The sequence below is a fragment of the Pezoporus wallicus genome, unplaced genomic scaffold (genome assembly GCF_028554395.1).
Source record: "Pezoporus wallicus isolate ANWC-B61680 ecotype Strahan unplaced genomic scaffold, APGP_CSIRO_Pwel_v1 scaffold_13428, whole genome shotgun sequence".
NCBI lineage: Eukaryota > Metazoa > Chordata > Aves > Psittaciformes > Psittacidae > Pezoporus > Pezoporus wallicus.
This window is the reverse complement of record NW_026637482.1, coordinates 560283-583797: the sequence shown is the minus strand read 5'-3', so window position 1 is coordinate 583797 and position 23515 is coordinate 560283. Positions and strand designations below refer to the sequence as shown.

Here is a 23515-nt window from a genome sequence, read left to right as displayed (position 1 = left end):
GTTTCATTATAGTTAAATGCCAAGAACAGGAGTTCCGGTGGTATTGCTGATTCAGCTTCTCTGCTGTGGGAGGCCAAAGGCAAGCAGCCCTACCTGGAGGAGTTGGACGATTGTCAGAGCCCTCAGTGCCAGCTTGGGCTGTAATGTGATTAACCATTGCGTGGGGAGGTGCCACTCACAATCATGAACATTGGAAATGTTGCACTTGGCTAACTTCAGATCTCGCTGATGGCTTTTGTCATGAAACCCATGAAAATGATGAAAAGTTAAACTTCATGTAGTTCATTTCTTAAGTTTTTATTTTCATTTTTTGTCTGCTTAGGTTGGAGCTTATTACCAGTGCTTTCAACTGTCTTTGCCTTGAGGGCTTTGGAAGTTGGAACTGGCTTTCAGATAGATGAATTCACCTTTGTAAATTCTACTGATGTGCAATTAGCAGAGCTGTTTGTATTTAAGCAGGTTTTTGAATTGGAATGTCTTGAACCTGAGCTTATCTATAAAAAATAGTGCAGTAGTACAGATTTAGCTGGAATAAAATTGTTTGCTGTGACTTGTTCAAACGTGTTTCAAAGAACCATAAATAAGTTGCATCGTTCCAGCAAGGATGCCTGGGACCTGTGCTGTGATAATGATGTCAAGTTGTAAATTGTAAATCTTATATTTCCTTAACAGTAACAGATTTTTCTTTTAATATGCGTTGCAAGTAACTGTTGACCAATTACTGAATGGCTTTGATCTGTGGAAGGCTTCTGGGGCTGTATACTCAATGCTGCAGTTCCCTTTGCTGTGTGATGCCTGACTAGCATTTGAATAGGATTCCTTTTAAGAGATCCTCTAAAGGCTGTCTTTTCTCATGGATCTGACAGCAGTTTTTCATTCACCTGCAAATTCATTTGTGTGTGCCTATATGTTTGAGAATCGGGGTGAAGGCAGTTATTCATGCTTGACTCTTGTAGAATAACACTGGTTTGAAGGAGAAAAAATGTCTTCATGTCTCAGTGACAACCAGGGTTTGGATGGTGGGTGTCTTGTGGCACTATAACCAGTAATTTAAAAAACGTGACTGATTTCTTCCTTAGCTTAAATCTTTCATTAGACTACTTCAAAGCTAATTTCTTTCTTATTTTCCTGAATGCTAACTTCCATTAATTTCACTCTAGGTAATGATACAATTAGATGCAATCATTGACACAATTCAATATGCAATACATCAGGTCCTTTGTGCAGTGACTGCGCAGCCTTTTCAGCTGCTTGGATTTTGGATGGCTTCCATCTTGTGCATTGCCAAAAGCAGTTCTGGAGGCTCTGACATTTTGTCTGACATTAGTCAAGACTGGTAAAGCAAGGTGCTTTGGCAGTGGTTCTGCAGCCTTGTCCAGTTTGTGAGTGTCCGTTTGACGCTCGGGAGAAAGGGATGAACTAGCTAAAACATGTTTCCCACATAATGTACTGTCTAAAGCATTAATCTGAGATAAATACAAACTCCTCCAGGAAGAAATCTACTGGAGATGTGTTATAGCTGTTTCAAGTGCTAATGACAAAAAAAAAATCATATTTGTTCCCTCAAGCTATGGTTTTGAACATAGAAATTGAATATTGATTAGATAAATCAAAATTTTTTTTGTTTTGTACATGCAGTCCATGTCTGCTGGCCTTGCTGTGTGAATGAGGACTGCAGGACTGGCTGCTTGTTATGGTAGCTCAAGCCAAACTTTGCTTTTGCTATTCCAAATCTGTAAGTCACTTATTTTATTTGATATGGATCTCTACTAATGTTACTAATCGGAAAGCATGCTGTTGAGCCTCTGAATCTTGACCTTCTTCAATGAGAGCAGGCACCTGCACATCCACACACCTGCGTGTGTGGATGTAAGGGAGATCAAAACCTCAGCCCCTGCAGAGGAAGTCTCTGGTTCCACAGATCCTGGCAGTGCATAGGTGATGCTGGGAGACTGGCAATGAGATCAAGGTGCTGCTAAATGGGAATCAATAAACGCAGGGCTGTCTCGAGCTCCTGAAGGAATGCGAGCCGGGAATCTCCTGGCATTTGAAGAACTCTGTGAAGCGGCAGGGGTAGTGGCGTGTGAGCTCAGGAGCTCTGGGGGGGCCCTGGGTGGCAGATAAGGCGATAATGATCCATGTGCTATGGGAATGGAAGAAACTGTAAAACCCGTCTCCTTTTCTTTTTGCGTGTTGTCTGATGTCTTTGATCATTCCATTTCAGCGTATTCCTCTGTAAGATTTGTCCCTTTTAAAGCTACCTTTGATAGGAAGCTGTTATATACTTCAGTGGAGTCCCTTGTATGCTGCACATGTGCAGGAGCTGGATGTTCTGCCACCCACCTCAGCCCCTAGCCTGGCTGCCTCTGGCTTCAGGTCCTTAAAAGTTCCTAGGCCTGTTTTCTAAATGATTTTGTAAAAAAGTATTTTGCTATCTTTCTTTTTTGGTATACTGTAGGTGACTGTTCAACGTTGCTGCATCCTGCCAGCTACAATAACCCAGTGATGAATTGGGGATGCATGTGAGTATGTTGGGAGACCTGGTACACCCCAAATGTGCCATCTGCAGAGCAATTAAGGCATGCTTAGGGAATTAGCTCTTAGCTGCAAAGAGGTTTCTATGCCTAATGAGGTGCGAGGTTACCTGCTGATAGTCAGGTCTTGATTTTTTATGGCTGTTTTTCCTGATGGTTAAAGCTCTGCAGTGGTTCCCTGGGAAAAAGAGCCTTTCCATGGGTATACAGCACCATTTTTACAGGATTTAAGACCTTCTTACAAGAGCAAGTAGTGGTAGGGCAAGGGGAATGGCTTTAACCTGCCAGAGGGGAGACTGAGATGAGCTCTTAGGCAGAAGCTCTTTGCTGTGAGGGTGTTGAGGAGCTGGCACAGGGTGCCCAGAGAAGCTGTGGCTGCCCCATCCCTGGCAGTGTTCAAGGCCAGGTTGGACACAGGGGCTTGGAGCAAGCTGCTCTAGTGGAAGGGGTCCCTGCCCATGGCAGGGGTTGGAGCTCGATGAGCTTTAAGTTCCCTTCCAACCCAAACCAGTCTGGGATTCTGTGGCCTCCTTCCAACATAGGAGCAGCAGCCTTCCACAGCCTGTAGAAAGGTGCTCGTTTTCTATTAAATTCTATGTATTTTTAGAACAACTTAAATGAAATCCTGTTAGTTTAGTTCCTTTGAAATTCTGTAGGTTAATTCCACTTGACCATGATGACCAATATTCTGCTTATTGCTGGCAAATTCACACAATAACTGAATTTGGTGCTTCACAGGCAGAACAGTCTGTGAGGGGCTACGGCAACCTGTGCATTTAAGTGAAATATTGATATGCAGGTTCCAGCTTTTAGGAGTTTTGCAGGAGTCCATCACAGCCCTTTCCGTGATGAATCCCCAGTTTTGAGTTGTTTGACAGGTACCTTTGAACTGTGTTAATCAGCTGCTAATTGAGGTACAGACACCCTTGCCTGTGCTGCCTCTTCAGGAGTTCCAGAAGAGAGGACAGCTTCCTTTCTCTTTGAAAGGAATACAATAGTAAACAATCCTGTGATTAGCTTGTGGAATAAGTGCTTTCCTTCGGAGTGTTTATCATGGATATTTGGCCAAGATGGGATAGTCCTGGAAGTGCACTTACTTTCTACCAGCTGATAAAGATTTGTTTCAAGAGCTTGAAACAAAATACAGTATTATGTTAAAAATATGAGTTCCATATAAGTTATTTTAAGCATTGAATGGAAAATATTAAGGCCAGTAAGACCAGTTCTGAATTTATAACTTTTTTAAGGACAGTATTTTCATTCTTTTGAATGGGCTAGGTGACTCCATTTAACGGCACAATAAAACTTAGAGATACCTATCAAGACACTATGGGTTTTCATAACAGTTTCTGAGTCCATTACCATGACCTTACGTACGTGCTTGTGCAATTTCTCTTCCTGCTGCATTTGTATTGTGCATTTTTTTTAGCTGTTGGTATTTTTTTTGTGTGTGTGTATGTTTCTTCTGTTTAATTTTTCTATTAGTGATGCCCCTGCATCCTTCTCTCCTTTTCCTCCTTAAGGGCTGGTTGGTGGTATGTACTGCAGTTGTACTACTTGCTAGTTACTTGTTTCCCGTTCTTTATCTTTTTTATGCATTTTTCAGTAGTTTTGCTGTTGGCAATCATGTGAGGAAGGATGGCTTCTCTCCCTGAGGCTACGGAGGGGGGTTACAGTAATCAGGTGGGTAGATGACAGCCAGGAACAAAGAAGGATTTGGACTGAAGAGCCTGTGGAACTGCCGGTGGAGCATGTCCCCAGGCTGCAGAGATGCCTGTGGGGATGAGGGCCCTTAGAGATGCAAAGTATGAGCAAAAGCCACAGGCTTAACCCTGCACAAGGAAAGGTCTGCAGAGGAGAAGGCAGAAGCCCCCCAGGTTGGCATTTTGGGTATTGGAGCTACCTCCTTGTTAGAAAGACAGTGTTGGTCCAAGCCCTGCTCTTCCAGGGTGAAGATTTTCAGTATAAAGGCTAAGATGGTAATGGCTTATTCATCCTGTGTTACCTCTTTTGTTGGTTTGATGGGTAGCTTTGTTTTTCAAAGCAATATTGGCTGCAAAAATCCCTGCCACCACTGTAACCATCATTTTCACTTCATTCTTAGCTCAAACCTTGCACCTGCCAAAGTACTCCTGTATTCACATGTGGTGTGATGCATGTAGAGTTTGATGTTCTGGGGAAAGTTACAGTACAGAGACAAATTATTCTGAGGACAGATGAATCTCTGACTGGCATTTTACTACTGGATTTGACTGTTGAATAATAACCTGGTTAGTAAGAAATGGGCTTGTCACTCAGCAGGCTGCAGGAGTTTTCAGCATCTCTAATTATGAAGTGAGAATTTCTTCCTAGCAACATCAGCTTTCTGTAGTACTTGTCCTCTAGGATATGTAACATTTAGTGTATTCTACATATCCTGAACACAGTGTTATTTGGGCTTATTTTGACACTTGCTGCCTTAGCAAACCATGTATTTTTAATGTACTTGATTAAGATAACTTATGGTCATTTAAAGACTAATTAAATAAATACATAGTTCTAAGTAATACAGCAAAATAAAACCAACCCAAAAACACAAACCCCAAACCCTTCAGGTACTGGTAAACAGGGAATTACTGTTAGGCTGTAGCCATAGAATAGAGAACTGTTCCTATTTTAAAACTAAAAGCTACTTTAAAATCATGTTGTTTCAAAGCAACCTCCATTACCTTTTTTTAACCTTTAAAGGTATTTTACAGAAATGCTGAATGTACCCATTCCCAAAGAAGGGTGATGTGTGAATAGACATGTATTACAGATCTTTAAAAGATCACAGTGCCCAGTAACTTTGTATTTCCCCCCAAATATAGGCCTTGGAATGACACTTCTGGTACTGGGACTGCAGAGCTGCAGACCTCAAACATTTGCTATGCTGTACATACAGCTGGGGAAAAGTTAGGTCCTGCCTCAAGTTTTAATTCAAACCTACTTTGTTCATATTGTAATTACTTTTCTTTTTCTTTTTCTAAATTGGCCAGTTTCTCTTTTTGAAATGAAAAGCTGAAAATGCTGGTCAATAAAAGCATTTTGAAATACAAGCATATATTATTCTGTTTTTCAGTTAAACAGCAAGCCTGTTCTTCAGAGTGTCCTGGTGATGTTCTTCTCCTTAATTATGATGTTAATTATTTAAAGAAGAAAGCAATTCAGCTGGCAGGTGATGGTGTCCTTTCAATCTGGGATAAGAGTGCTGTCTGGTACCTCTTATGCAGTCAGTTTGTGATGCCCGTGAGCTAGGAATATCTGTGACTTGTACCTACAAATACACGAGAGGTCCATACTGGTGTTCAGGGACAGCTGCCATCTCATTCTGTACTGGGGTGGCTTTCACAAAAACCCAGAGTGAGGACTGACTTCATGCTTCTTCATTTATCTACTTAAGTGGACCTCTTAATTAGTCGTGTCTAAAGCCCCTCTTGTAGCTAACCGCAGTCAGCTTCCTTGTCAGGCGCTCAAACAGGGCAGATGCTCGGTGGACTTCTGACATGCTCAAGCTGTAATTTAACAGCATCTTGCTTAAAAGATCTGAAGAATTGTTTCACTTGACAACTCCTCATTTGTTAAGTGACCACTTCTGGCACTTCATTTGCTGGTCCTACTCTGGAGATTTCTCTCATCTGTCATTTTCTGTCTGTTCTAGGGCCTGTGGGTTCAGATTTCTCACATCTCTCTTCTTTAAGCAACGTGATAGAGATCCAGAGGTTCAATGGTCAACGTGTTTGGCAGGATGCTTTGTTATCCGTAGTCTCCCGACGTGTCTTAGCAGCAGATTCACACGCGGCATTCTGCGTGCCACATGGCTTTTGCAGCCCTGGCAAGGCTTTGCTTCTCACCTCACTGTGCAAGCAGAAACCTGCAATGTTTCTGTAGCAGCTAGTGAAATTCAATCTCCATGTTTGATGAGGGCTGTGTTTTGAGCATAATATCGAAGCATTCTAGGGCATAATGCCTGAGTGATCTATAAATTGTAGCCTGTCTTCTTAAAGAGCTGCAGACCATCAGTATCTGTGCTTTTCGCTGGATGTTTCTCAAATTTTGCCATAAATTCTCCCTTTTCACTGTCCTATGGGTTGCATCAGTAAATCATAGCAGATGCTGTGAGCTGGGTTCTCCAGTCCTGCCCTGTGTAGTCAATTCTATCTGTGTACAGCCAGGTGTCAAGCATTGCCAGATGGTATGGCTTCATCCCCAGAGAGCCCAAATCACTACTGTCCTATATCTTTTGCAGTTGTCCACATAAGTATGGAGTAGGTATAAAACATTACTTGCCATATATTACATTAAAGCCACTTCTCTAAAGAATGATAAATGAATCGGTGGGAAGCAAGGGAGCCAATTATTCAGCATGATTAAAAGCAAACAAATGACCTATAATTACATTTCATAATTAAAATTTTACTGCATATTAATATATTTTTATTATTGAGTTTATTAACACTTCATAAAACTGTAGAACATGCATTACTAATAGCTGCTAAGTAATTGTGATATATTTTAAGTTTTCATCTCTACATGTTTTTGAAATGGAGTTTAGTACAAAGGAAGATAGTGGTTTTGGCCACATAATGTCTTATGACTCTGTGGATCTTGCTTTTAATTCAATGTGTCCTTTTATTTCAAAGGACACAGCAGAGAAAGACTTAATCCCAGACCCTGGCCATTCCTTCTGGTCTATATCACATCCTTCTGAAAACACCTAGCCATGTAAGCACTGACTCCTGAAAGCTCCTGGCAGTGATGAGACTGCTCTATTACTTAACATCTTTCTTCAGTGCTTGTACACCCAAATATTGAATAGATGGGCTCCAGCAGAGCTGTGAATGAATGATATTGGTGTCTTATACTCTCTAAGATACCTTAAATGCTGGGGGGGTGGAGGGAAGAATTAACAATAACAATGCAGAAAATAAGAAATAGATCAGAAGTTTTACAAAGAAATGTCCTGGGGCTTAAGATTTGAGACATCTGCCAAAGCAGGCATTTGCAGAGCTATGAAAATAATGTTTTAGGATGCCCAAACTACCATGCTGTGTGCTGCCAGGCAATTGGCAGGGGTAAGGAAGAGCAGTAGTCACACCAGAAAGCTATTGCTGAGCTCAGGCTCATTCGGCAGCTCCATGGGCTGCCCTGTTGGCCACAGTGAGTGGCTGATTGAAATCCCTATAACTCCCTGGGGCTGGGGCTGTAAAATCTCAGTATAGCTATAAATAAAATAAATGAAAAAAAAAAGTCAAGTAAAAGGGTGCTATGTGTATGAATTATTATTATGGAGGGATAGGAATAAAGCTGAGTCCTTTCATAGACTCATGAATTGGTTAGGGTTAAAAGTGAACTTGGAGATCATCCAGTCCCAGCCCTCTGCCACGGGCAGGTACACCTTCCACTAGAGCATCTTGCTCCAAGCCCCTGTGTCCAACCTGGCCTTGAACACTGCCACGGATGGGGCAGCCACAGCTTCTCTGGGCACCCTGTGCCAGTGCCTCAGCACCCTCACAGCAAAGAGCTTCTGCCTAAGAGCTCATCTCAGTCTCCCCTCTGGCAGGTTAAAGCCATTCCCCTTGGCCTGTCCCTACATCCCTTGTCCCAAGCCCCTCTCCAGCTTTCCTGCAGCCCCTTCAGGCACTGGAGCTGCTCTGAGGTCTCCCCTTCAGGAGCCTTCTCTTCTCCAGGCTGCCCCAGCCCAGCTCTCTCAGCCTGGCTCCAGAGCAGAGCTGCTCCAGCCCTCGCAGCATCTCCATGGCCTCCTCTGGCCTCGCTCCAACAGCTCCACGTCCCTCTTGTGCACCTGCCCTGGAGCTGGATCAGGACTGCAGCGGGGTCCCCCCATAGCGCAGCAGAGGGGCAGGATCCCCTCCCTGAGCTGCTGCTCACGCTCTGGGGGTGCAGCCCAGCACACAGGGGGTTTCTGGGCTCAAGCGCTCACTGAAGCCGGGTCATGGGGAGCTTGTTTTGAACACGATGTTTGTAAAACATGGGTTGTCCCCATCCTGAATCGTATGGGACTGTACCTCTTCATCCTCTTGGATCCAGGTTGATTACAGAGATGGCACTGACTAAGGCTTACAACTGCAACTGTTCAAGTGGTAAGAACATGCCTCTGACTGAGCTGCATTGAACATATGCATCTGCATATTTATATCCAGTTGAAGCTAAATCATAAAACAAACACAATGATAAACATTTCTCTGGTGTAAATGTTATGTGATATGATCAACAGCTACTCTTCTGAATTATTTTCCTTGAGTTTTCTGAGTTTCTTTTCTTGGTAACTACAGGCATTTCTAACTGAATTTTCTGATGTGACAGATCCAGTGATGTCGCTTTGAAGTTTAGTTTCAAACTGCTTTTATACTTGCATGCAAATATTGTATAACTGCAGATTTCATTGTCACTAGGTATATTTTACTACTTAAAATGTATTTCTGTGCAGTGAATGCAATTGCATTGCAACAGCAACAGCGACACTATTTTGCTTAGAAAATACACAAATTCATCACTTATAGTAGGTGAAGAAGAAAAGAAAAAATAGAATCTATACACATTTTCTTCTTCTGATATGCTCTTAAAATGAAAGAAAACGTTCCTTGTTTCACTGCAAAGTGTGCTGAAAGCTAGAGTAGTTCCGCAGTCATTTCAAGCAGGCATTTTATCACCAGTGTGCTACGAATGCTGTCCGGCTCAGCAGATGGTAGGTGTGAAGGATGGGTGATGTAGTGTGAGATGCACTTGTGCTGTGTCATCCCAGGGTTCCCTAGAGCCAGGCTGGAGCACGAACAGATGGATGCTCCATCCTCTGGAGCAGGGATCAAACGCTCCCTGATCCAGCTCCTCCGAGGTTGATGTCCAAATGGTCTCTCACTTTGTTGGCTTGCTGTAATCATCTGTCCTGAAAACCCAGCTGCTCAGGTTTTTTTAGCAGCTCCTGGAGGTCTGGAGGCTGCTGGATTTTGACAGGACTATCAATACACAAGTGGTCATGTCAAAATAGCATTTTGTTCTCCTTCTGTATCCTACTGGTAGTTGCCTGTCCTACTTCTGCCAGTTGCCTGTGCTTGATTAAAAATAAAAAAGTTTACAAACCTGCAGGGTAAATCAATACTTAAATACAAAATACTATAACAAAACACTAGCTGGTGAAAATATGACAGCTGAAATCAGTACTATACAATACAGGCAAAAAGAAAAAAAAGGAAGCTTAGAGTAGGGAGGGAAAGCAGAAGATATATCTAAATTGAATAAGGTATGGATAGCTTTTTAATCAGCTGACTTCACAAAAGTTTTAATCGAGATTTGCCTAAAACATAGGTCAGGTTTTGAACAAATAGAAGAACTAAACCCCTTACTTGGAGGAAGGAATGCAAAAGCTGAACTGGTTAAATTCTCATCCGATTCATGGGATGCACATCACACAGGATTCAGTTATTAAAAAGTTAAATTGAGGCAAAATCCACTACATAATGATTGTAGGATCTCTGCCATAAAATATTCTAAAAAAACCCAAAATATATGTACTGAAATGTAAAAATGAAAAAACTAAATATGATTAGTTACTGCAGGATGGTACCTTGGACTCCTAGTAAGATGAATGTGCCCTCTTTTTGTCTCTGTAGGGACGTAATATTTTTCTGTTTCATGTAGGTATTTGGAAATGGACATGGAAAACAATATTCTTATATAAAAATTGAGGTCTGATTACTTTTTTTTTCTAAAAGAATACAATTAAACCAGGGAGATGTGCTTTATTGCGCAGAAATTGCTGTAATTCTTGAAGATAGATAAATTATATAATTATATAAGCTTTTTTTATTTATTTATAAACATTCTCCTCAAGTTTTAGGGCATTTTTCTTGAGTGAGGAACAACTTCTTTGTTCTTGCCTGGAGGTCTGCTTTAGGGAGCCAGAACCAGCACATGATTGAAGATGTCTTCTCAAATGGTTTGTGTCCGTGCTGTATAGGTGGTATGGGAGCTTCAGGAATATGTGTAATTAAAGTACAGCACAGCATTTAGCATCTGCTCTTGTGAGACCTCACCTGGAGCACTGTGTGCAGTTCTGGTGTCCTCAGCATAAAAAGGACATGGAACTGTTGGAACAAGTCCAGAGGAGGCCACGAGGATGATCAGGGACTGGAGCACCTCCTGTATGAAGACAGGCTGAGAAAGTTGGGGCTGTTCAGCCTGGAGAAGAGAAGGCTGCGTGGAGACCTCAGAGCAGCTTCCAGTATCTGAAGTTTGGGGCCTATAGGGATGCTGGGGAGGGACTCTTCATTAGGGACTGTAGTGACAGGACAAGGGGTAACGGGTTCAAACTTAAACAGGGGAAGTTTAGATTGGATCTAAGGAAGAAGTTCTTTCCTGTTAGGGTGATGAGGCACTGGAATGGGTTGCCTAAGGAAGTTGTGAATGCCCCATCCCTGGCAGTGTTCAAGACCAGGTTGGACGAGGCCTTGGGTGAGATGGTTTAGTGTGAGGTGTCCTTGCCCATGGCAAAGGGGTTGGAACTGGATGATCTTAAGGTCCTTTCCAACCCTAACTATTCTATGATTCTATGATTCTATGATCCATATCATCTACTCCTTGAGGGAAGCCAGGCTGGGTAAGTCTTCTTTCAGTTGCCCATGTAAGACAAAACTATGTAGGGCTTCCCCTCATGCCATAAGGCACCTTGAGGTGGCATCCCATAGTGGTCTGCTCTGGATGCTTCATCCCTGAGGGTAGGCAGCTCTGGGTTACCTTGTCCCTGCCTGTTATATTGAACAAAGATGTGTATGTTAAGGCAGTGTCTGTTGGCATACAACACCTCATACTACTTTTAGCAAGTATCTTCAAGCTGTCTTTCTCAGGAGATCTTCAGGTTAGGTGTGGTGAGCCATACTGCATGACAGAGGTTAAGAAATAGAATAAAATATTGTCTGGCTGCTATGGTTGCTGCATGCCATGGTGAAAGTTTGGCCAGGTCAAAAATCCACCCAGGAGACATTTGCTCAGTGACATTTGTTACAGTTTGCTGCTAATGATTCGGTGTAATTTAAAATAGTGGTTTTTACTTCTAAAGAAATCTTACTGAAATTTGCTTATAGAACTGGGATTTTTAGAGGGTACTTCCACTTGTAGAGAAACATCTGTTTTTAATAGGTGTGTCTTCCTGATCCAGTCATAAGTTAAAATATGAGGCATGATAGTTGCTGGCTTTGAAGTGACTTTGAGGGCAAAATAATAATTGGAAATCACTATAGATGGTCAAACTGGAGAAAAAGAACTCCTCTTTGTGCTTTTTCTTTTTTCTTGATGTGCTGCATCCATATTTAACAAGAATTGGCAGTTATTTTTGGGCCACAGAGGAATCCGGTCCAGTCAGGTTTCTGTGGAGTGCACAGGAAGGACACGACAAAGAGCCAGTTAGGAAGCATATGTGCTGGAACTGCTCCATTGCACTGGCTGTCAGTCGGAGTGTTTTGATGGATACTTATTAATGTAAATGGATTTCCCTTCTTCCTATCTTTGTTCCTAGAGAAACTGAAGCACCTCTACTCCATCTTTTTTTCCCTAATTAATTGGCGTAATTGGTAGAAATGGGCCATTTGGGAGTGAAAACCCCTTTAGTACCTAAGTAAAATTACCAAATAATGTTTATCTACACAAGTGCCAGTAATTTAAATGAAAATGTTTGGTCCTAACCTTTATTCCTTCCCCAGCAAGTAATTTTATTCCTGTATTTTCTGTTACAGTATCCTCACATTTTTGTATGTAATGTCTCCCACTTTCCCTTTGACATAGGATTAATTTGCCATCAACATTTATGTGTTTTTATTTACGCATAGCAGTGAAGGAATGTGGGAAACTGAATCTCCAGGGGCTTTGCCTGCAGTGTAATGGGCTTTAGGAAGCTGTTGTGGAACTTAAATATCAAAGGAAAAGAATTATAGCATTTTAATTTGTTAATTAAAGATAGAGCTTTTAAAGTGATGGTGCTCTTGAACAGGCTCATGGGGTGTTTGATATATGCTCTTTCTTCTTCCTTAATCCTGGGGGGAAAAATATCCAAACCAAAGAAGAGGAACCCAACCGAGCAACGACTGTGTGGACTCTGATTTCTTCTCCTCCCACTGCTCAGTGCTGGTTCTTTTGACACTTGTTTCTATGTCAGAAAGAAAAAGGAATAGTGAAGGCCTAGTAATTTAGTGAAATAAATCATGATAGTGTCTGAAATCATGTTAGTGCTGTGATTTCAAAAAGCCACAAGTCTAAACCCCTTTTGTTCTTTCCCTCTTAATCTGAATCGGGTTCAAACCAACTTTATATGATTATTAAAGCTGCTCTGGTGAAGCACCATAGAATCATAGAACAGTTAGGGTTGGAAAGGACCTTAACATCATCTAGTTCCAACACCCCTGGCGTGGGCTGGGGTACCACACACTAAACCATGTCACCCATGCAGTAAAAGGCATCCTGCCTGATTGACGAATCACAGGGAGATAAATAACCTTGGGTTCACCTAGTTCCTTTTTGAATCTGATTTTTTTTTTTTTTTTTTTTTTCTGGTAAGTGTGAAGTATTTCTCTACTTAAAGATAAAAAATGTTATTTGATTTTTAGTTGTCATATGCTAATAAGCTTAGTCAGCACTTAGGAGTTTTAATAAACTTGCAGTGTGCTGTTACCCCAAGAGTCATAGAATCAATAGAACAGTTTGGGTTGGAAGGTACCTTCAAATGTCATCTAGGACAACCTCCTTGCAATGATGTATCATATAGATTTCTCTTTTCCTGCTGGGGAAAGAGACTGCCTAGCAGGAGTACGATGTGTCCTGCTTTCAGTGGGAGGTTTTTAATGACCAAGTTATACCATTAGACATGCCAAAACAGTGTGCTTATGGGATGCTGTTTCAAGCGTGCAGCCATAGCAAGCAGACTAGCAGGCTTTAATTTCATTAATTACCATGGTTCGTGTAAACTGAAGTAAACAATTGATGAAGTTGCCTCTTGCACTGTGCTCTTGGCAGCTGCTTCCCGGTTCAGCAATGCCGTTTTGGGGATTTTTTTAGCTTAGAAAGATGTCATTTCCAGTGGTATCAGGGCAGTGGTTTGTGGTGGGCTCTCAGGTGGAGTTGCAGCCATTTTTGGTGGGTAAAACTGCTTTTCAAACTGAGATTTTTTTCAGAAAACTTCTGTAACTTTGCAGCCAGAGAAAGACGTAGGGTGGCCTGTACCCTGAGGGTTATTGGTATTCAGGGCAGCCAGGGTAAGGCTTGTGGCTTTTGCTCAGCTGCAGAATATGGCAGCCCCCTTTCTGCAGGAGGTTCAGGGAATAAGGTCGGTATTGTGCTACTGCACAACGCCCGCTACAATGGGACACTGTGTGATGGCTGCCGGGGTCTCGAGGTACCACTGCAGCCCCAGCGTGCCCTGATTTCAGAATCTGCATTTAAAAGGAGCTCTTACCAATGCCAAAGGTTATGAAACAACCTCTGGGGCTCCCCACTAACTGTCTTTCTAAATTTGTAATTGCCTTTTTCACAACTTCACTGAAAACAGTGACAAATATTTCCTTCTCCTGTTACCTGCCTCGCATGTGGCTCAGGGATTTGATCTTTTCCTTCTTTTTTTTTTCTTTTTCCTTGAAATTGTGTGAATTGAACCTTTGCCCAGCTCAAATCAAGTGGAGAGCTGGAAGGCACCAAAGAGAAATGTGCAATAAAATCTGTCTTGTCCCGGCTGGTGGTGGGAGTTTACTGTAGGATGTGCCAATGTGGCTTTCTGTCGCTTGGCCAGAATTTGTCTGAACAAGTAAACAGGGTGAAGAAACCAATTACACAGCCTTAATGTCAAAGGAGATGTGTCAAAATTGTAGCATAAAGTAGGAGAACAGACGAGGGATGGATTGGGCGAGTGGAGGCAGATGGGCTGTTGTCTGTAGAACAATTTTGACATTTGATTTTAAGGTGATTAAATACCTCTTATAGCTTATTAAGCTGTCATATAGTTTATAATGTCATTAAAATAAGTAAAGAACCTTTCTAATCTGTAGTAGTATTGGAGGAAATCCTCTTGTGTACAGCCAAAGTGATACTTTTTGTGCAAGTCAGCTGCCTCATGTAAAGGAAAGAGTGATCAGAGGCAGGAATGGAGATCTGGGAGAAAATATTTCTAAACAGTTTGACATTCTTTTGGCCTACAATGCTTCTTTTGTACTAGTTTACTAGTTCAATGTTTTACCTGGAGGACATGCACCGTCTCTCTGCATGAGGGCTTCATCTCCATGATCTGTACATTCAGTCTGGTGTCTTGGACAAAATGCATTTATGGGAGCAAGGTCTGCAAGGTTTTATGTCTGCATGTCCTTGTGCGTGTGTGTGCTGGCTGTGTTTCAGTGTTTTTTGTTTACAAGCCCTGGTTTGTTTGGGTTTCTTTTTGGGTTTTGGTGGTGTTTGTTTGTTTGTTTGTTATGGTGGTGTTGTTTCTTTAATTTCTTTGATCCTGCTTTTTATTTAAAAACGAACAACTAACCAAAAATCCCAAACCTCCCAACAGCCATCTTGATTTTTGATTTTTCCTAGAACCTCAAATAGAGCATGCCAGACATATGGCTACACCATCAGTCCAAGGGATGTAAATACTTTTGGTATATAGCTTTTTTTGTCTTCCCAGAAATACTTCCAATCAAAAGGCATTTAGTTGCAGGGGTGGCCAAGAGCAGGCACAGTCTTGGCAAGAGGCCCCACCGCCACTGCCCCATCTGCATAGCATTATCCACATGAGTAGGCTTTCTTCATTGAAATCAACAGGACCGTATGGCAATATTCAGACCTGAAATTATTTCAAATGGATTCCCATGTAGTTACAACTCTGTATTTGCAATCTTGGTGATTTCAATTTGGAAACTCATTCAAGTGAATAATATGATGTCGGACTGCTCCTTCTGTTTTCCCTAAGAGCTGGCAAACTTCTAAGAATAACTTTATCATGAGGAAATTTCTCAGACTGGGGATAGGACATCAGGGTATTTGGGGATTTATTTGCTCTGTACTTAAAATTGAGTGGAAGTTACTACTGCACAATGTTTTAATAAGAGTGACTGGATTTCGGGCTCTGACTCCAAAGCTTTTCCTAGGCTCAAAAGACATACTTATCAACAGGTTTTTGCATAGCAATTCTGTTTTGATTATATGGGTGAAGGACCTCACTTCCTGCAGCAGTGCTGCTCCTCTTAATCTGATCTTTCCTAAAGCACACGCTCATCAGAGTTAGAAGTGAAATTGTCAATACCCTGAATAACTTTATATCCAAGAGACTGAGTGATACAGATTTATATAGTCATTCCAGAAGCAGGTTAGTGAGACAAGAAAACAGTATCTGTGATTAAACCAGAATTGCACAGCAAACTCAGAGTATGCCTTCAGGCATTTTGAACCTCAGTGCACACCAGTCCTTGGGCCAGCTTACCTGAAGACAACAGGGGTCTCTGTCTTGGTCAGAGTGACTCTTCGGTGATGTGACGGTAAGATGCTCTCTTCAACAGACCTGCAGTGGGAACTGGGTATCAATCAATGCAGAACTGAACAGTCAAGCAGCTTTATGCAAGCAGACAGAGAAGATGGAGGCAAGAAGTCTTGCTTCTCGCATGGCCAAGTGATCCCTAATCCCAGATGGGAGGGCAGGAGAGGGACAGAAAGGCTTCTTATGTACTTGTTCCTCTACCAAATATTGTGGCAGTTGCTGGGGTGAATACTTCATATTGCTTTGATATTGCTTTTTAGCTATATCTGGGCTTACTCAGTGTTCACTCCGTGCTTTGGTTGAAGGGGGACCCGAGGGAGCAGCCTGATTCATTTGTCAGCCGTGGTTAGATAAGGAACAGGAAAATGATCTGGCTCTTGAGGGGTTGAGGAGAGCATTCTTCAGATGTTGCAAAAGCTTGGAGAGAGCATCTTCACCTTTACAAAGACAGTTGGGAAGAGGAAAAGAGATGAGTAAACCGTAGTGGCTAAACTGTTCCTTGGAGAGAGACTGAGACTTTTTGTCGTAGCTCAGAGCAGAATAAGGAGAAGTAAATGTTCTTTGTGTCAAATTATGACTGTTCATCAGGAAACACAAACCCCAAGGAGGAGCAGGAGCAGTAAACCTTACCTGAGTGTTTCCTTCCTGCTCTTTGGTGCCACTGCAATACAACATATTTAAGGGGAAAATGGATGACCCAGGGAATTACAGAGCAGTCAGTCTCACCTCTGTGCCTGGCAAAATCTTGAAGCAGATTCTCCTGGAAGGCATGCTAAGGCACATGAAAATCAACAAGGTGCTTGGTGACAGCCAGCATGGCTTCACTAAGGGGAAATCCTGCCTGACCAATTTGGTGGCCTTCTATGATGGGGCTATGGAACTGAGGGACAGGGGTAGAGCAGTTGACGTCATCTACCTGGACTTGTGCAAAGCATTTGATATCTTTGCCTCTAAATTGGAGAGATATCAATTTGATGGATGGACCACTCGGTGGATAAAGAACTGGCTGGATGGCCACACACAAAGAGTTGTGGTCAACGGCTCCATGTCCAGTTGGAAACCAGTAACGAGTGGTGTCCCTCAGGGATCGGTGTTGGGACCGGTCTTGTTCAACATCTTTGTCGCTGACATGGACAGTGGGATTGAGTGCGCCCTCAGCAAGTTTGCCGATGACACCAAGCTCTGTGGTTCGATTGATACCCTGGAGGGAAGGAATGCCATCCAGAGGGACCTTGACACACTTGTGAGGTGGGCTGATGCCAACCTCATGAAGTTTAACCATGCCAAGTGCAAGGTCCTACACCTGGGTGGGAGCAATCCCAGGCACAGCTACAGGTTGGGCAGAGAAGAGATTCAGAGCAGCCCAAGGAGAAGGACTTGGGGGTGTTGGTTGATGAGAAAATGAACATGAGGCGGCTTCAGTGTGTGCTCGCAGCCCAGAAAGCAACCGTATCCTGGGCTGCATCAAAAGGAGCGTGACCAGCAGGTTGAAGGAGGTGATTCTGCCCCTCTGCTCTGCTCTTGTGAGACCTCACCTGGAGCATTGTGTGCAGTTCTGGTGTCCTCAGCGTAAAAAGGAACTGTTGGAACTGCTGGAACAAGTGGAGGGGAAGCCACGAGGATGATCAGGGGACTGGAGCACCTCCTATCTGAAGACAGGCTGAGAAAGTTGGGGCTGTTCAGCATGGAGAAGAGAAGGCTGCGTGGAGACCTCAGAGCAGCCTTCCAGTATCTGAAGGGGGGCTATAAGGGTGCTGGGGAGGGACTCTTCATTGGGGACTTCAGTGATAAGACAAGGGGTGACAGGTTCAAACTTAAACAGGGAAAATTTAGATTGGGTCTAAGGAGGAAGTTCTTTACTGTGAGGGTGATGAGGCACTGGAATGGGTTGCCCAAGGAAGCTGTGAATGCTTCATCCCTGGTAGTGCTCAAGGCCAGGTTGGATGAAGCCTTGGGTGACATGGTTTAGTGTGAGGTGTCCCTGCCTATGGCAGGGGGCGTTGGAACTGGATGATCTTAAGGTTCTTTCCAACCCTAATTATTCTATGATTATACCAAGGATGAACAGGAACCAAACCCATAATAAAAATTATATCCTTTCTTATAATTTGATAAGGAACTTGGGAAGTACATTGAAATAAAAACTGTACCTATCTCAGCACAAACAAATCCATTGTTTTAGCACACCTTGGAATTACAATGCTGGAGGGTTCATTTGAGGTGTTTCAATTTATGGGCAGAAATGGTTTACTTTTCCCCATAGAAGTCTGTTTTCCTTGAAACCTCATTACTAACAAAGAATGAAGTGGTTGCTTGATCACAGAATAATCTTTTAGGATTCCTTATCCCCTTCCCAGTCACAGGTGAGAATGATTTCTGATTCTTTGCTGGAGCCTCCATTGCACAACCACCCGTGCTGAGGTAGATGAGATAAATTTGATGAGTTTATTCCGTATTTTTTCCCCCCATTTTTTCACCTTGTTAAGATGTGCTCAATTAACTGGTATGTAGTAGGTGGCAGAGAACAAGGGGCTCTGAAGACATTTCTAGCTGAAGGACAAGTGTGATGAGAAATACCACTTACTGTGTGAGGGCTGCAGAAACCCAGTTTCCACCTGAAAACTATACATCCTCCAAGTAATTTCATAGTGACAGCTTTGGACGTTACTTAATGTCCCTTCTAGGCTCCGTGGTGTCTTTGAAATCTAGTTTTATTTAGTAGTTTTTCACTGGATCTTTGTGAAAGACTTTCGAATATTGATCTGCCATGAAAGCTGCTTCTCTTATTCTGTGGTTTTCAGGAAGAGCTTTACACCATGTCATGAGGCAGACTTCATGGCTCAGATACTTTGTGGGTGTAAATTCACTTAGCAGCACTGTACAGGTCAAAGTCTGACTGGTCAGGCTTGATCTCTAAACCAAGTTTTAGTTGTCATGCTTATCCTGTGAAACAAAAATGGTGCTTTTAGTGCTGACGGGAAATTAAGAAGAAGGGATGTAGGCATATGTTTAAACTGTAAGGCGCTCATTTGGAGAAAAATTCCTTGTCCTGGAGCTTCTGACACTCCCAAAGGAGAGCTTCATTTTCTAGCTAATGATGTTCGTTATTTTTTTTCCCCCAAGGTCTGGATTCCTTCTAGGTTTGTGGGAATGTACTGGGTTTTATTTTTTTTTTTCCTTTTTGTTTGGTTTTGTTGGACTAGTGAAATAGTTTAGGTTGGAAGGGACCTCAGGAGGTCATCTATTCTAGCCCTTCCATTTTTCTGTTACTGTGGTTGAGACAGACATGGGGTTAAAAGAAAGTAAAACAAGGAAGCTGTGATTTATTATGAAAGTAAATGGAGTGGCATTTTTTTTCTCTTTCCTGCTGAAAAGGCTGATGCATTAAGGGAGTGTGATGGGAGCAGTTTGATATTCATTGGTTATCCCTCACAACAGCAGTCTCAATTGCTGTTGGATGTTTTATGGCTCAGATTATGCTCAGATTAGACTTTTTTCCCTTTTTTTTTTTTATCTTAATTCTTCTGTGTTTTTCAAAAGCTGAAATGATGCATTCAGGGCACACAGTCCATCAGCTTTGCTCTGTGCTTTCATTGTGCAAAGAGGGAAGGGCTCTACATCTGCAGTGAAGTCCCCATTTGTTTCTTTAATGTTCCCATACATTATTGTAGCACTGCAGTTTGTTTCCTTAATGAACACCATTCTGGTGTTCCCAGAAGCCTTTCGCTAAATAGAAGTAGGAGAATTTTAATTTCAAGGCTTGAATGAGGAATTGTCTGTTTTGGAAATGGAGCTAGAGAGAGCATCATACTAAGGATATGGTATCATAGTAATGGGAGGAGGGCCCAACCAACCTCCTATTCCCCTATCTTGGGTGCTGCTTTGCTTTATGCACATGTCAGTCTTGGGTGTGCATAAGGAGATGCAGGTGCACTGTGAAGTCTTGGTGATGCCATTGGGACATGCTGTTGGAGGGTATACATGCATTATTTTTGGCAGCTGTATCCCCCAATATGTTGAAGGAGATAAACTACCCCTGGGGTCAGACACGCCAGATCAGTCTCGCTCATCCTTCAGTGCAAACACAACTCTAGTTTCTAACAAAACCGGGAGAAAACAATTTGTCTGTGTATCATTAACATAATTGATATTTATTACTTTCTTTGTAATTTTTCTGAGTGTGTTTTGGTTTCAGATGCTGGGTTTAAATCACACCGGCAACAGGCGTTGTTGATGTGTTTGTGTCTATTATGCTGTCCTGATAGCTTGGGCAGTGGTTTTCACCTTCCTGATGCAAGTTATTGAGATTGATTGAAGCTCTATGCTTGTCCTATCCAAAATACTATGTAATTAATGTTTCATTATGCTAATGCATGCAAATTCAGTAGTATGCTTTTGATGGGGAGGGGAGAGAACAAAAAGGATTAAAGAGTTCACTCTAAAGTACAAATTAATTTATTGCATTACTAAATGGCCTCCAAGGAAGGAGGAATGCATTTAAGAAATGAACAAATAGGAAAACAAAAAACCTCCTGTCTAAATGTTTTGTCTTCCCAAGAAGTGGTTTTATTCTGAGCACTGCCATGTGTGTTTGAGCAGCTTTATTTGGGCTATTGACTTTTCTGAGCTATAATGTGCTTAAATTCAGCACGGAGTTCTCATTCATGAAGGCTGGGTTTTGTATTTTGCTTTGTTTTCCCCAGTCCTCTTCACTCTTGCACTTTTCTCCCCTAAATGTATCACCATCTCAAAAAAAAAAAAAAAGAAAAAAGGAGAAAGAAAAAAAAAATCAAACTGGAAATTCTGGCTCTGTCTTTGCTTCTCTGCCTGTCTCTAGGTTAGAGCTCTTCCAAGGGATTTGCTTTTTTGGCATCTGATGTGTGCTTTTGATGTTTTAACTCAGTATCTCTTGTTCTTCATTATCTTTTCATCCTTCTCTCTATTCTTTCTCTCACCTGACTTTTTTCTCCTCTGCATACATTCCCATGTCCTTGCCCTCTCCAGCCTTCCTTTGCCCTTTCATCTAAGCAACGGATGTCTATTCTGTTGCCTTATGTCTCCTTCTTGCAACCTGACTTTTTCCACACTAGCTGGTAGAAACTTGCATCTGGCCAGATCTTTGGGCACTTTCCTGCTTACAATCCACTCAACTCTCCCCTCCTAGTCCTTTTCTGCTTGGCTTGGATTCACTGCTGGATTGATTTTTCTTTTCCTTTTCTTTTCTTTCTTTCTCCCTGTTTCTTGGCTGTTCTTTCACCACAGCCCTGAAGGCTTTTCTCCTCCTTCTCATGCTTGGTGTTGCTTACTGCTCTGCTCTTTATCCCCTCATACCCTCCCTGTGTGGTATTTTTTTTTCCCCTAGGTGATTCAATCTAATAATAATGCAATTTAATAATTTAGATGATTTTATTTTGTTTCGTTTTTTGCCTCTACAGTTATATACCCCCAAATCACTTCTCTTTGTTTTGCTTTTTTTGGTCCCATATCTGTAGCCAGGCATCTCTGGGGTGTCTATTCTGTATTTTCTTCTGCTGGTCTGAAGTGTGAAATGTATCTATGGGATGCAGCAGACTGAAACATTATTAGAAGAAGGCTGGAGCTTTGAAGATTCAGCGTAGGAATATTTCTTTCATAACTTACTAAATGAGAAGGCTGTCCTGTAGGATCTCTGAGATGAGACGAACGGTGTTGGTAGACTGCTTTAGACACACGGTAACTGTCAGGATGGATTCAACTTTTCAGCCCTGCTCTATTGGGCCACACTTGACTGACTCATAGAATCATGGAATAGTTTGAGTTGAAAGGGACCTTCAAGCTCATCCAGTTCCAACCCTCAGCACCCTCACAGGGAAGAGCTTCTGCCTAAAAGCTCATCTCAGTCTCCCTTCTGGCAGGTTAAAGCCATTCCCCTTGGCCTGTCCCTACAGGCCCTTGTCCAAAGCCCCTCTCCAGCTTTCCTGCAGCTCCTTTAGGCACTGGAGCTGCTCTAAGGTGTCCCCATAAGGAGCCTTCTCTTCTCCAGGCTGAATCAGCACAGCTTGCTCAACCTGGCTTCAGAGCAGAGGTGCTCCAAATAGTTGTTGTCTTGCCCTCTGCCTTGTGTTTTATGGTTCAGTTACAAGTGATCTGATCTGAGAAATGTGGTCTTCTTTTCAGGGCTGGCAGGTCAAGCTGGGTCTTTGTGTTTTCCTGTTTGCTTTATCCAAAGTGACAGAAGTCCCAGTGTGTACACCTGGTGCTGGAGGAAGGGATGGAGTGCCCATTTCATTGCAATGTCCTCAGCTATCAGCTTGCGTCAGCCATTGGACTGTTTTCTGAATTAGAGGGTTATCCCAAATATCTTTGCTGGGAAAGGAGTCAAGAAGGTCCAATCAATTAATAGTGCTTTTGGAGACCTCACTGGCAAGAGGGGTGGTGGAAAGGATCTTCTGCCTTTGTGTTCTCATCTTTCTTATCACATCAGAGTTGGTTTAACATCTACAGCCAGACTAAATCTGTGCACCGAGTGTGTAAAGTAATGTGACAAACCCATGTGTTGCTTGAGGGTCATTAATTCTTTCTTTGGTGAGAACTACCCATGAAACTCAGCTTGTTTGGTTTCACAAGGGGTTTATTTACTGTTGGGGTTTTTCTTAAAGTGACTGTGATTTCACACTAGAGAAGCAGCTTGAATGTGGGACACAGGCAATGATGGATCTGCTCAGTGGTCTCAGACATGGCCCTGATAAAGTCCTTTTTCTAGGTGATGCTCGTCAGTTATGAGAACAAAATTTCTTTGTAATGGATGTTTTGAGCACTTTGGATATAAGGAGCAGGATTCTGTGGTGTGAAGACACCACCCTTAGTGATAAATCACCTATAAGCTTTCGATAAATCACTAAAGCTTTTGGGTGAAAGTCAGACAGCTAGTCTCTACATGCTCCTAATGATTCAATGAATATAGAAGGGTTATAATGGAGTTGTTTTTTCAAGTGCTTTCATCTCAATCCTGTCCAAAATCCTGTGATAGCACCATTTAAAAAGTCAGCAATTTGGAATGTCATGATAAAGTCCTGGTCAAAAGTATATGCTCATTTTTACATAAAGATTGAGCAATATTTCCACATACCACACACTTGTGTGTTGTGTTGTACATTTCTTGGAGCAGAAATTTTAGTTTCCACATCTGAACTTCAAATGCAGCCATAAGGCTAGATTTTCAAAATTTTATAGAACTGAAATGAAATATTTAACACTCCAGAAGGCACATCATAAGTTATAATAAAAACATTAAAACAAGAGTTCTCCTTTTAATATATATTAAGCTTCATATTACTGTATTTTGTGCAAACAGATTAAACTATCAAGTTTTGCTGTGTATTCTGCATTACCTAAGAATGTAAATAAATGCATATTAGCCTCGTTATTAAGCTAATTTATACAGGCTGTGTAGATGAAGGAGAAAAAA

General features: G+C 42.1%; 1 protein-coding gene and 1 long non-coding RNA gene across 2 annotated transcripts in view; one reads left to right on the top strand and one right to left on the bottom strand.

Moving 5' to 3' along the window:
* The window catches only part of DCC (DCC netrin 1 receptor), a 602355-nt gene that overhangs the window by 190910 nt on the left and 387930 nt on the right, over window positions 1-23515 (top strand). The window lies entirely within an intron of this gene.
* The window catches only part of LOC130597281 (uncharacterized), a 269591-nt gene continuing 256677 nt past the window's right edge, over window positions 10602-23515 (bottom strand). Inside the window, exon 3 of the long non-coding RNA XR_008971709.1 lies at window positions 10602-10778. This is a non-coding gene — a long non-coding RNA (uncharacterized LOC130597281). The remainder of the gene's footprint in view (window positions 10779-23515) is intronic.